This window comes from Saccopteryx bilineata, chromosome 1 (genome assembly GCF_036850765.1).
Source record: "Saccopteryx bilineata isolate mSacBil1 chromosome 1, mSacBil1_pri_phased_curated, whole genome shotgun sequence".
Taxonomy (NCBI): Eukaryota; Metazoa; Chordata; class Mammalia; order Chiroptera; family Emballonuridae; genus Saccopteryx; species Saccopteryx bilineata.
In genome coordinates, this window is record NC_089490.1 from 138,703,272 (window position 1) to 138,716,940 (window position 13,669).

The window sequence follows — 13,669 nt, forward strand, 5'->3', positions numbered from 1 at the left end:
GTTGGCCTCTTTTACTGCTGCCTTGCCGTGGTAAGACGCCATCTGCTCCCACAGTCGTCCAGCATCCACCAGAGCCCTCTGTGCTTCAGTGGCCAGGAGGCAGAACAAAAGCAAGAGTGATGGCACATTCGTGTGTGAGACCCCAGGCCTTTCCTCTGTCCTCCGTATGCCAAGCTATGGACAGCCCGTGTAGAAACAACCACAGTTAGCAATCAAGAACACACCTTCCCCAGCACTGTTCAAGAGACAAAAAGGCTGATTTTCAGGATCACATTATGAGATTCAGAAGTTTTTCTATTGGCTAATACCCACTATCCTTCTTTCTTGCATTTATTTGTAAACCCTCCTCCCTTCACCCTTCTCATGTCCTCCCTCTTGTTGACCCCTACATCTAAAATGCTTGATTTATTTTACACCCTAGTTTCTCAGTGCCTACCATCAACTTCAGTAATCAGCTCAGTAATCACTTCAGCCCACCTCAGCCAGCTGGTCGCATGCCCATGGCCCAGCTTTTGTCATGACTGACTACATCATCTCTAATGTATTGATGTCAAACATCCAACTGATCACCATCACAAATTTCCCAGCTTGCTCTCTCTAGAATCCCTCCCTTAACAATTTTAGACCCTCCAGAACTCCCAAATCATAAAACCTATGCCCACTGTCTATCACACTTTCATGTCTTGACATTGGGACATATGCTTTCTTCATTCTTCCTGCTTCCCTGGCCCCTCTCTTCATCTTCTTTCCCAGTTCTTTTTCTTCTTCTTGAGGTCTAAGTGTTGAAATCCTAGAATATGCCTCCTGTGGGTCAAATAAGTTTGCAAATATGATGTGTATATTTGCTCGCTTATAGTTTGTATTGGGTGTGGGGAACAGGCTGTAAGCAGGCAGGATCTTTATAGCCTAAGGCTTAGTTTTAAGACTAAGCCTTTCCCTAAGATCTTCTCAACATCCTTCTAATACTAAAATCTTCTCAACACTAAGCTTTTCCCCATACCCTTGACTGTTGCATGATGTGGAGTGGTACACTCTTATGAGGAATCCCATTTATGCCTTAGATAAGTGGCTTTCTATCAGAGACTTCCTTATTTGTATACTGACTTAAAGGCTTTAATTTCTACACTATAAAATAAGGGAGACCAGGGGCTCTCTCTCTCTCAGTTCCTAAAATTAGCATGGCAGAGAAGCTGCCAAGATGGCAGAGTGCTGAAGAAGAAGCCAGTTTGTGCTGAGTTTGTGCAGAGAGAAGGAGATAGGGAACAGAGGTGATAAGGCTGGTGAGGTAGAAACCTTTGATTCTAGAAAACTCGGATAAGTCAGTGGCTTTGGGAGCCCTGAATAGAAAGGGAAGTGTTTTCCCACTGTGTATATTTCTTTTTTCTTTTTTCTTTTTTTGTGACAGAGTCAGACAGAGGGACAGATAGGGACAGACAGACAGGAAGGGAGAGAGATGAGAAGCATCAATTCTTCATTGCGACACCTTAGTTGTTCATTGATTGTTTTCTCATATGTGCCTTGACCAAGGGGCTACAACAGACTGAGTGACTCCTTGTTTGAGCCAGCGACCTTGGGCTCAAGCTGGTGAGCCTTGCTCAAATCAGATGAGCCTGTGCTCAAGCTGGCGACCTCGGGGTCTCAAACCTGGGTCTTCTGCATCCCAGTCCGATACTCTATCCCCTGCGCCACTGCCTGGTCAGGCCCCACTGTGTGTATTTCTTGCCCGCTGGGTGCGAGCTAGGATTAAAGGTAGTGGCCCACCAGTTCTTGACTCCATTGTTTCATTACCATCTGTCCGAATCAAATGCAAAACTACATGGGCCAGGCAGTTGTGATGGTGGTCATGGCTACTGGCTTTACTCCTCCCCTCTACCATTTTATCTTTGGGTAATCTCATCTATCTGTGTCTGGGATTCCAAAACTAATGTCTCTAGCCTCTATTTTCCCCTGAACGCCAAGCCTGAGTCTATAATTCCTTAGTGTCTCCACAGGCCAACCACCACTTTTCCCATTTCAGCAACTGGCACCACCCCCACCTCATACTTAGCTGTTCAGGCCAAAGAAAACTTGGTGTCATCTTCATTCTCCTCTTCCTCTCACACCTCACCCCATGCTTCCAGCTGCAGCACCTACTTCATGGTCACTCTGATCTAATCCTGGAGTTTCTCTTGCCTGGACCATTGCAGTGATGTCCATTCTGGTCTCTCCTGTTTCTACTGATGTCACCTCACATGAAGGCCACACACTAATCAGCCAAGAGAGTTCATTGTTTTTAAAGGTAAATTAGATCCCATGATTGCCCTTGCTCGAAATCCTATCATAATTTCCTATAATTCTCTAGAAAAAGCCAAAACCTTATTAACAATGCTAAGGTCCTACAAGCTCTAGCCCCTGGCTGTCTTTCCAACTATGTCTTCTGTCAGCTTCCTCCTTTGATCATCCAATCAGGTCAAACCAACTTTCTTGATGTTCCTGGAACTCACTACACTTTCCCCACTTCAGGGCCTTTGCACTTTCTGTTCCCTTTGCCTAGAACACCATCTTTCCCTGGATGTCCTCGGACTGGCTTCATCACTCCACTCAGTTTTTGTTCAAATGTCTCTAAACCAGCCTATTTAATTAGCCACCCGCTCTCTATTATAGCTCCATCCCTGATCTATGTTTTTTTTTTCTAGCATTTAGCACTGATAAGAGACAGTGTCGTAGTTCAGAGTAGGCTCCCTAGCTTTGGCAGCTAACGTTTCTGCACATCAATTTCCCCATCTGTAAAATGAAGATCAGAGTAACAGCACTTATCCCATAAAGCTCTGACAGAGCTTACATGAGTTAATAACTATAAAATGCTTAGTAGAAACCGTGGTCAGATGTAATAGTCGCTGGCCCTCTGACCTGACATGGAATTCTCTAAGTGTGTGTTGTCCTTGTGGTCGTCAGTCTTCCTACAGAGTGGGAACTTTGTATCTCTGGCTCACTGTTTCTTCCCAGCTCACTGCAGGTGCACAAACTATGATGACAAAACTGTCTTGCAACTTGTCCTAAGAACCTGTTTCATTTTCTGCGCTACTTAAAAAAAAAATTGTTTTTAAATGAATTTTATTTAGTCGCCTCCCCCTCCTCCATCACAATGGTATTTATAATTATTTTGAATTGATCTTTAATTACTAACTTTTCAATTGAAAGTTTCCTCCTTCTTTCTGTCAGTATTAAGCAAGATAAAATTAGAACTGATGAAGATCCCTGACTTGACCTGACCGCTGGTGGTGCAGTAGATAGAGTCGGGACACTGAGGTCCCAGGTTTGAAACTCCAAGGTCTCCAGCTTGAGCGCGGGCTCATACACTTTGAGCGCACTTGCCAGCTTGAGTGTATGGTCACTGGCTTGAGTGTGGGATCATGGACCTGCTCCTGTGGTCACTGGCTTGAGTGTGGGATCATGGACCTGCTCCTGTGGTCACTGGCTTGAGCCCAAGGTCGCTGGCTTGAGCAAGGGCTCACTGGCTTGGTGGAGCTTCCCAGCAATCAATGACCAACTAAAAGTGATGCAACTATGAGTTGTTGCTTCCCATCTCTCTCCCTTCCTGTCTGTCTCTGTCTTAGTCTGTCTCTCTAAAAAAAAAAAAGATTCCTAACTTAAATATTCTCTAATTTGTCTGTGTGTAAAAGTTACTGTTTTCATCTATTGGATTTACATAAAATCGATTACATCACCTTTTGGTTAATATTGTGTAACCTGGCTGGAGTCACTGAAAGTGAGTTCCTGAATCATGTTGCTGACTTCCTGAATCCCAACTACAACCTGATCTATACAGTTATGTGCTGCTTAAGGGTGGAGAGATATTCTGAGAAATAAGTCATGACGCAATTTCATCATTGTGCAAACGTTAAAATAGAGTGTACTTACATGGTATAGCCTACCACACCTGTAGGCTATGTGATATAGCCTGTGGTTCCTGGGCTAGAAACTGGCACAGCATGGTACTGCAAAAAACAACACAGGGTTAAATCCAGCACAAGACAAAATGATGCAAACAAGAGACACGGTAACCACTGCTGACATAACACAGCAAACAGTTTTACAGCAAACTGGTTTTTTTTAGTAGAAAGAGCACACTCTAAAATAACAGTAAAAAGTATAGTATAATAATTACATAAACCAGTAGCACAGTCTTTATTATCATTATCAAGTTTTATGTGCCATATATAGTGATGTGTGCTATACTTTTATATGACGGATAGGGCGGTAGGTCTGTTTCCCCAGTATCTCCGCAAACACCAGCAATGCGTTGCACTAGGATGTTACGATGGCTATGATGTCACTAGGGGGTGGGAATTTTTCAGCTTTATTATAAACTATGGGACCAGCATCGTATATGCAGCCCTTCATTGACTGAAACACCCTTATGCAGCACATGACTGTAAAGAATAATAATCCCTGTATAGCATTTGGGGCACACAAAAGCCATCTGCAAACCATTAATTTAGTCTTTAGTATGACCCCAGGAGATAGGAAGAGGCCGCTGCACCATGCACAGTTCACAGAGAGGAGCAGGTTCCTGCCCTAGGTCATTTGAAGCAGGGTGCAGTGTCAGGAGGAAGAGCTACGTGCCACCACTGGCCTCAGAGGGAAGCTCCCGGAAGACGGGCTGCAGAGAAGCTCTCAGGGACCGTGAATCGCTCCACGCTGGGCAGCGGGACCCGCTCTTCTCTTTTATGGAACCATAGAAACCAGAAGCTGTGAAATTCTGAAGGGCCTCAGAAATCACTCTGGATGCAGCCTGCTTTTCCACGGGAGGGACCTGAGTCTATTAGCCAAGGTTGTGCAGCTGTTGTAAAAGATAAACCCTCCCGCCATGAGAATGCAGGGACCCCAACTTCTTTCATCCATGGCTCTGCCATCATTTGCATGTGGCTTCTAGGGCTGGAGAGGGAGAAGAAAAGGCAAGGAGGTCATGCTGAGAGGGTCTTACCATCCAGGCCTAGAAGTAGCACAACACTTCCACCCACACCTCAGTCATGGGACCATCCTAACGTCAGAGAGGCCAGGAACCGCCGTCTAGCTGTTCACCCAGAGGATGAGGACATGTGACTGTGGCAGCTAGCCTCAGCCACACGGAGCGAATCCTGTGGCTTTCCTGAGCCCACTCACCCATTCACGAGCAGCAGCCGAGGTCCCCAGCACCTGTTCCCAAATGTGAACATCTTTTACTGACTACCTCCTTTCCCTCCTGCTCTCTAGTACTAGACTTCATGATATACACATTTTTTACTGTTTCTAAGTTCATGTTTTCCTTGACTTTTACTCCCTGGGCTATGAAAAGCCAAAATAAGGAAAAAGAAACATTAGCTGCCAGTTTTCCAGGTGGAGGGCACCTGAGAGGAGAGATTATTAGTAACAGGAAAGCATTGTCTTGTTGGATGTGTCCGGGGTCCTACCCCCGGCTGTAGTCGGCCTCGGTGCTCCTCCCAATGGCCCCAGCTAGTAAGTAGACTGTTAGAACTGAAAGGACCTCAAGAACTCTTAAGATAGAAGGAAGAAGCTGCCACTTTTATTCATCAGTCATGGAGCTTGAGCCTCTCATCTAAACAAGCGAGAATAATGCCTCTGCCAGGTTGTCATAAAGATTGTGAGAATGTAGACAAAGTTAGCTTAACCACCGCCTGGAGATTCTCAGTCAGTGCTGCTTGGTTTTGAACTTGAATCAAGCTCAATGCTGTTGTACAATAGCATGTTTTTTGTGCCCCCTGACTTGCTAAGTGAGATTCCCTTGGTGCCTAGGTGAGGGCCGGTGAGGGCCTGCATCTGTTAAATTACTCAAGTGCTGTGTGTAGGAAGCCACTGTCACCTGGAGAGATTTAGGAGCTGCCTGCTGGGGATAAGAACAAAGGCTAGGCCTACAGCTGCTGGCACATACCTGTCATGGCAGCATACCCAGTGTCCCCCACCACCACAGCTCCTCCCTCTGTTCAACCAATTCAAAGCCGAGAACCCCTTCCCCACACCACCCCCATCAAGCAGCTCAAGGCCCATCATGAAACCCACCAGACACAGATAAATTCTCATTTGCACTTCCATTTCCTTGCTATGTGACTTTGGATATTTAATAAATGGTAGCTATTGTTTTTATTATTGAGTTCATTATTATGTGCAGGGCACAATGCTATTACCTCCCTCTGAGGTTCTTTACTGCTTCTGAAAGTACATGCTACTCATGATTGGGACACAAAGATGGATTGTCTCACAAGGGAGGTGAGCCTATGAACACGTGGTGATCCGAGCATCAGATCCAGACCTATAGCACAATCTCCCTAACTGGTCCCCGAGGCAGGGAAAGATTATTTTAAATGACTCTGAACCTGACTGGTGGTGGTGCAGTTGCTAGAGCATCAATCTGGGATGCTGAGGTCCCAGGTTCAAAACCCAGAGGTTGCTGGCTTCAGCATGGGCTCATCTGGCTGGAGAACAGGCTCACCAGCTTGAGCACAGGGTCACTGGTTTGAACATGGGATCATCAACATGATCTCATGGTCACTGGGTTGAGCCCAAAGGTTGCTGGCTTGAGCCCAAAGTCTCTAGCTTAAGCAAGAAGTTCCTGGCTCAGCTGAAGCCCCCCAGTCAAGGCACATATGAGAAACAATCAATGAACAACTGAAGTGCCTCAACTATGAGTTGATGCTTCTCATTTCTCTCCTTTCCTGTTTCTGTCTCTGCCTCTCTCTCTCTCTCTCCTTCTTGCTGAAAATGATTGTGAAATATGTCTGTTGGTAGAGATCTCCCAGTGTCCCGAGGACAAGATCCTGGAGCAGGATTAAGGCGGCCTGGAAGCCGTTGGTGAGATTATTGGCTCCAGTGCTGTGATTTATGAAGTTCTAAGGGATGAGGAGGAAGAGACGACGTCATGGGGTTGGAGCCCATGAGCCCAAAGCGGCCCGCACTCACGGCGCTGAGACATGCCAGGGTGTGCAGGGAAGGACATTTCTGCACAGCCCTGCTCTGCCCACATGACAGCAGAGTCAAAGGCTCCATGTCGTCCTTCATGCCAGGGAGCTTGCCCCATCCCAACCCAGAGTCACTGGCATGCACTCCGTCATGGGTTCCCACCACCCAGAGAAGATGTAATTGATTTTCTTTCAGATTCCCAGCATTTGTACATGCTTCTATGACTATGAAGAACACTGTCCGTTTCCTTGTCTGTCCACACCGGGATCAGGTGTCAGGTCTCACTCCATACCTGTAGAAAGCAGGTACACAATAAATGTTTGCTGATTAACAACTGGCCTCTGCCAGGCACATAGGGTGCAGACCCTGAGTCTCGCTGGACACAGGTGCATCCTTCTGTGGGCCTGACCTGCAGGCACGCCCAAGGCCAGCCTTCTCCTGGACCAGCCTTGGAGTGGAACACCATTCTGACATCAAAAACTTACTGTTCTTGAACTCAGAGCGGCCTCCCCACCTCCACACCTGAGTGCTGCCATGGAGGCTCAGTGCTCCCTCCTCCCCAGGCCACACAACGCGGACCCAGGCAGCAGGGACCGGCTGGGCAGGCAGAGGACTTGACACGCAGAGGGCGGGGGGCCACCCCAGGCTCCCAGCTCAGGAATAATGCCAGCTATCGCAAATCACCTACCACTGCCACTTGTTCATCCTCAACTTGTTCAACTATAAAGGGATGAAATGTTAACACACTCAGAGCAGGGGTCAGGACTAAAAGTGAAAGTAAAGGCACCTTAAAAACCTGTTTGTTCAGTCAGCTCTGCCCTTGACCACAGCAGAAAACTAAAAAGCATTGGAGACGTTTCGCCTACACCTGTGTTGGAATAAGGCTGCCTCCACCTGCTCCTGCTGCCCCCGATTACACCTCTGTCCAGGAACGGGGTTGGCTGGCCGTGAGCCCCTGACATGGACATTCCTCAGAGTGCAGAAATGCTAAATGGGCTGTGCAGGGAGCAGAGGAAGGTGCAGGTATTTCTTTAGCATTGTCAAATAAGTGGATCAGCAAAATAGGAAGTGGCAGAGAGCAGAGGCTGTCTGTGTTATTTCAAGCTTGTGATCACATCTCACATGCTCTGCTGAGCCAGTGAACAAAGCAACCCTCAGAAAACTGGTGTGTGTGTGGGCCACACTCAGTCAGCCCTAGGTGGCCCCAGCTCTGCTCCACTGGCTCACCAGTGAACCTGGCCTCCCTGGAGGGACTCCGTTGCTGGCCTTGGTGTTTCTGGGACTCAGGCTGCATACCTGCTCAGCTCAATATTTACTGAACACTTACTAAGGCCGAGCATGACCATGATCCTTTTGAGAGCCACAGAAAAGAAAGACCTGCCCTCCCTGCACTCCACTCAACTACCTCCCAGCCAGAGCCATGGTGGAGTGTTCTCTTACCCAACACTTCCAGTAGGTCACACTCCTGCTCAAGAACCTGCAATAGCTCTCTCCCACTTTGGTATCAAGAATAAATTCCTCTGCCTGACTTTCAAGCCCTTACCCCCAACCTAGACCCACCTTATCTTGCTAACTACAGGGGGTTCTCAGGTTAGACACAGTGATGTAACCCAAATTTTGGTGTAAGTCAAAAACACACCCTAGCCTAAGTCACTACCTATCCTAACACAGTTGTAAAATCATAATCTAGAACACAAAACCACAACTAAGTCACAGATAAAGAAAAGGACATGAATATACTATACTGCACACTGTACTGTAGTAACAAAAAAATGACAACAAATGAGTGTAAAAGAAATTCCTTACCTTTATTCCCATGGTTGACTTGCACACTGGAAGGGTATTGCAAGGTGGAGAGAGTGACCTATGGGGAGGAGGAAGCTGGAGAGGCAGGAGGACCTGCAGCAGGTGCTGGAGATGCTGGGTCAGGAGAATCAGGATTACCTAAGAAACATGCAGGAGATGCTGGAGATGATTCTACCTGTACTAAGTCTTTATGAGAGTGAGCGCCGTAAACTTGAAACGTGGTGTGTTGAGACTGTCATAACCTGAGGACCCCCTGGCATAGCCCAAACCCTCCACCCCTGCAATTGTGCCAGGCCCTTCCTGTCTTCATTAGGCATGCTATGATTTCTTACCCAAATTCTCAAAGACCTAGCTCAAACTCCACATGTGCTGCGTGATCCCTGTCACTTCTGAACTCCAGTTCACTGAGAATGAGCCACAGAGCTACACTAATTCTTCTCCAATTGCTTCAAGCGGTCTCTCTTTAGCACTCTCTCTCTCACTAGATTATAAGGTCCTGAAGGGCAGAGACTATTTAATTAAGCTCAATTCAACAAATATTTATCGAACACCAACCATAATCCCCTGACTATGTTGATGTGTTGACTGACAGGCCGGTCCAGGCCCCAGGCTCCTCCAAGCAGATGGGCAGCTTTTATGAGAAAGAATTTAAACTACAACTTGATGCAAATCTCAGCACTGCTTCCTACCCTGCATGACCTCGGGGCATCCCTGAAATTAAGTGAAAGTACAACCTAGACTCAGAGCCACCTTAAGAGATAGGAAAGCATTCCTTCTCCCCTCCTCCTCCCCCATAACGCCAAGCATCCTGAGGGTTCCACCTGATCCAGCAGGAGCAGGCGTGGTAATGCCCCCTGACCTGTGGGGAAGCCCCTCAGAGAAACGGAAGCCCCAGCGTCTTTGTCTGCCCCGCAGCCAGAGGATGAGCCCCTGACGGACAGTCACCTTCTCCATGCGCACTGCCCCATCCTCTCCCACGACCTTGAGGCTGCTGCAGGTCCACCCCATTTCCCAGGACAGATGCCTCAGGTGCCACTTGTGTGTTGGTTCCCTGTTTCTTTTCCTAACACTACCCCAACCCGCCCTTCCTTCCAGAAGGAGAGAGGCGGCGGCTGGATACCAGCGGCTCACTTTTTTTTGCGCGTTTAACTACTGCCATCTAGTGGCCATGTGGCATAAACCAAACTCTCCTCTAACCCTCATAAAAGCCCTTCTTTGAAAGAGAGAGGTCTCCATTTCAAGCCCAAGAGGGCCTAGAAACTACAAAGACCACCAAGAGCTCCAGTATTCTCAGGAAGTTACTTGAACATTTGCCAACCTGTAGACGTTGTGATAGGGGACCCTCCTGGGTGGTAGCCTGGGGTGAAGGCTTTCTGCGCACTGAGGAGTCACAAGATAGGGAGAGGTGAGTATAGAGAGAGAGGAAGGAGGAAGCAGAGGGAGAAGGAGAGGGATGGGGAGTGATCACAGACCCTCGGCCTGAGCCACAGAAAGCCAGGACGGGATGCAGAAATGCCAGGCCGGTGAGGGAAAGGTGTGCCAGAGATGCCCCAGCCCCACAGCAGTTGAATGACCTGTAGGGTCTGAAATGAAGAACTTGGACCTTCCCCGGGGCTCTGGCCTGGAAGACAGTGAGGACACCATGGGGGTGCCCGTCCACCTTCACCTCATGCATGGGTGAGCTTCCTGGTCTCCGTGCATGCTCCTGGTTTCACAGACACACTGGGCACTTGGGGGGCTGACCTGCTGGAGGAGGCACACCTTCATTCTCACTGGCATCCCTCCAGCCCTGACTCCACCCTCCATCTTTCTGTCACCAGAGTGGCTCTCAGGGAACAAAACATCCACCTCGGCTGAGAGCAAGGCAGACAGGACCCCTGGCAGCCCCCAGGCCATAGTGATTTCAACTTCTAGCCAATCGGTCCCTCTTCCTCTGCTCACTGCTCTGACCTCTCCCCTCCCCTCCCCTCCCCACGCCTGCCTTTATGCCTCCTTGTTTCACATGAAAGAAATATCTTATTGATGAAGGAAGTAAGAATAAAAATACAACCAAGCAGGCTGGCACCCCTTGTTTCTCCCCCTGAAAGAGGCTGCCAGTCCCCACGCCTTGCCCGGGAGACCGCTGCCGTCAGTGACACCCGCCAAGGTGACGAGGAGGGCTATTAAGCAAATACATTATCGACTATTTTACATTAGATTCCATTTTTTTCCCCCTTTGATGCCAACACAACTAATAAAAATGCACTTTATCTTCTTGGATTTATGGGCTCGTAAATCTGCTTTCATGTACCTTAGGGAATTGGGATTAAAGGAGAATTAAACCTCTCGGTAGAAGCCCATGCAGGTGAGGGAGTGGGCAGGCGCTGAAGGGGGTGGGAGGAGAAGAAGAGGAGTGAATCAAGGACAAGAAATAAACCGAAGTAAAAACTTGGCAAAATATGGCTTTAATATATTGTAAAAGAATAAAAACCTCATAAAAAGTTATCACCAGACATGAGGAGTTCGTAATGCTGCCCATTGTGGATTCCGGGAGGAACTTTCTGGGAGATGTGAGTCGTTAAGTAGAAGTGAGCGAGCGCAGAGCGGCAGGGAGGGGCATGGAGGCAGGGAGGGGCATGGAGACAGGGAGGGGCATGGAGGAGGAGGCCCGAGGAGCTGCCCTCTCAGCGGCGGTGGGGGCCCCATCGTCAGTCCACAGGGGTCGGGGGAGATGGCTGGGCCCAGCGTCTGCAAAGGAGAGCATCCTGACTTCTGCCAATCAGCCATAAGACCCCAGATGAATTGCTTCATCTCTCAGTTTCTTATTTTCCTCCGTTAACCAGGAACTAAGCCGCCCTGGCTACCTTCTGCCCAGAGTCACCGCAGGAACCAAATATAGCATGGGGAGGCATGGAGCTTTCATGGAGTCAACCCAGAAATCTGGAAGTCACTCTTGTCATTACTTTTCTTTCATCTTCAAATCCAGGCCGTTGCCAGTCTTGTCATTTCTACCTCGAGAATCTCTTTCATCCTTTTCCTTTTCTCCACCATCTGCAGTTCCCAGGAGCAAGCCACTGTTACTCCTCACCTAGGCAGCTGCAATTCCCTCCTGTTGGCATCTTCCAAGTTCATCCTCCATGCAGAGGCTGGAGTGATCATGTAAAGATAGAAATTAGATGGCCTCCCCTGCTTACATCTCTTCACAGACTTCCCACTGAAGTCAGGACAAAATTCAAAATCCTTAACCAGGTCTAGAAGGCTCAACCTAGCCAGGCAAGTTTCCAAACTTATTCCTGACCCAGGAAGACAGCATCTTCCTTCTGCTCCTTTGCCACGCCGAGCCTGTCCTGACTTTTTGTAGAGAGCGCCCCCATGCAAACACTCTTTCCACGGTTGCCTGTCTCTATGGATTAGTCTCAACCAAGTGTCGCTTAGACTTCCACCAAATGTGAGCCACCTGTGTTCTGACTCAATGCCTTTTCTACATCACAGCTGAGGTATAACTGACATCACAATTTGAGTGATATGTTTACCTATGTATTCAAATTTTATATCTGCCTCTCCTACTAAACTGTGACTCTTCAGACACCTGTTTGGAGGCCAGTTTGGCTGAAGATTGTGAGCAAGAGGGAGTGTGATAAGAAATGAGGCCAGCTCCTGCAGGGCCTCTGGGTCATGATGAAGACTTTTTATTTGATTCTATGTTCAAAGGGAGGCCATTGAGATGTTTTCAGCAGTGGCTTCAGGTGTTTTAGAGTAAATGGAGAAATGGAGAAAACACTGAAAAGGCTTTTGCAGCTAGCTGGTCAGAGGTCTTGGACTAGAGTGATGGTGTTGGAGATGGGATGTCATTTTGGAGAGTGAGTCCCCATGCTTTGGGAGCACCTTGGATGTGATAGTCGCACTATCTTACACAGTGAATGTATAATAAAGATCCAACAGCCTTTATTTTCCTGATACACATCAATGTTTATAGACATTTAAGATAATTCTTCCTAATGATCGCCCTTATTCATTGTGTAGGGTTTTATGTCCCTTTTCTTTTGCCAAAGAATTACTAGTGATCCAAAATGCCTTGATAGTTAGTAGGTACATTTCCCCTTTTGGTTGACTCCAGCTTTGTTCTAAGTGGTTTCAGAATTCCCCAACACATTTCCTTGCATTTGTTGAGGGTTTGTTTTTTAACTTATTTTTTCTTAAGTGAGAAGAAGTAGGGAGGCACCCTGCAAGCCCCCATCAGGTGATGCTCTGCCCATCTGGGACCGTTATTCTGTTGCTCAGCAACCGAGCTATTTTAGCATCTGAGGCGAAGCCACAGAGCCCTCCTCAGCACCTGGGGCCAACTTGCTTCAACCGAGCCATGGCTGTGGAGGAGAAAAGAGAGATAGAGACAAGAGAGAAGGGAGAAGGGGTGGGGTAGAGAAAGAGATGATCGCTTCTCCTGTGTGCTCTTACCAGGACTTGAACTCAGGACGTCCATATACAGGGCTGACACTCTATCACTGAGTCAACTGGCCAGGGCCACTTCCTTGCATTTGAAACCTGTTTTAACCACAATCCTGGAAAGTGCTATATTATAGTTGATGGGAACAGTGCTGCTCCAGGGACCTTGGGAGCCAGAGGTCTGGGCTGGAGCTGCTCTGAAGAATAATTCAGAAGGAAAGAGGACAGACCACTTCAGAGAAGAGATTGGGCTCCTGAAACTAGCTCAGTCCCAAGAGCCTGTGTGATGTGAGACAAGTAACACCCCCACCGCTTAAAGCCAAGCAGATCCTTGTTCTTCTGGGACTTTTATTCATCCAGCACCATTATTGAGGACCTACTATGTGCCAAATGCTGTCCATTAGCAACAGAATGATAAATGGCAAAGAAAGCACCTTAGTGGATAAAATGTTTTGAAAGGCTAAAACCATGTATAACAGGGTGTCAGTGGCAGGGACAAGAGAAG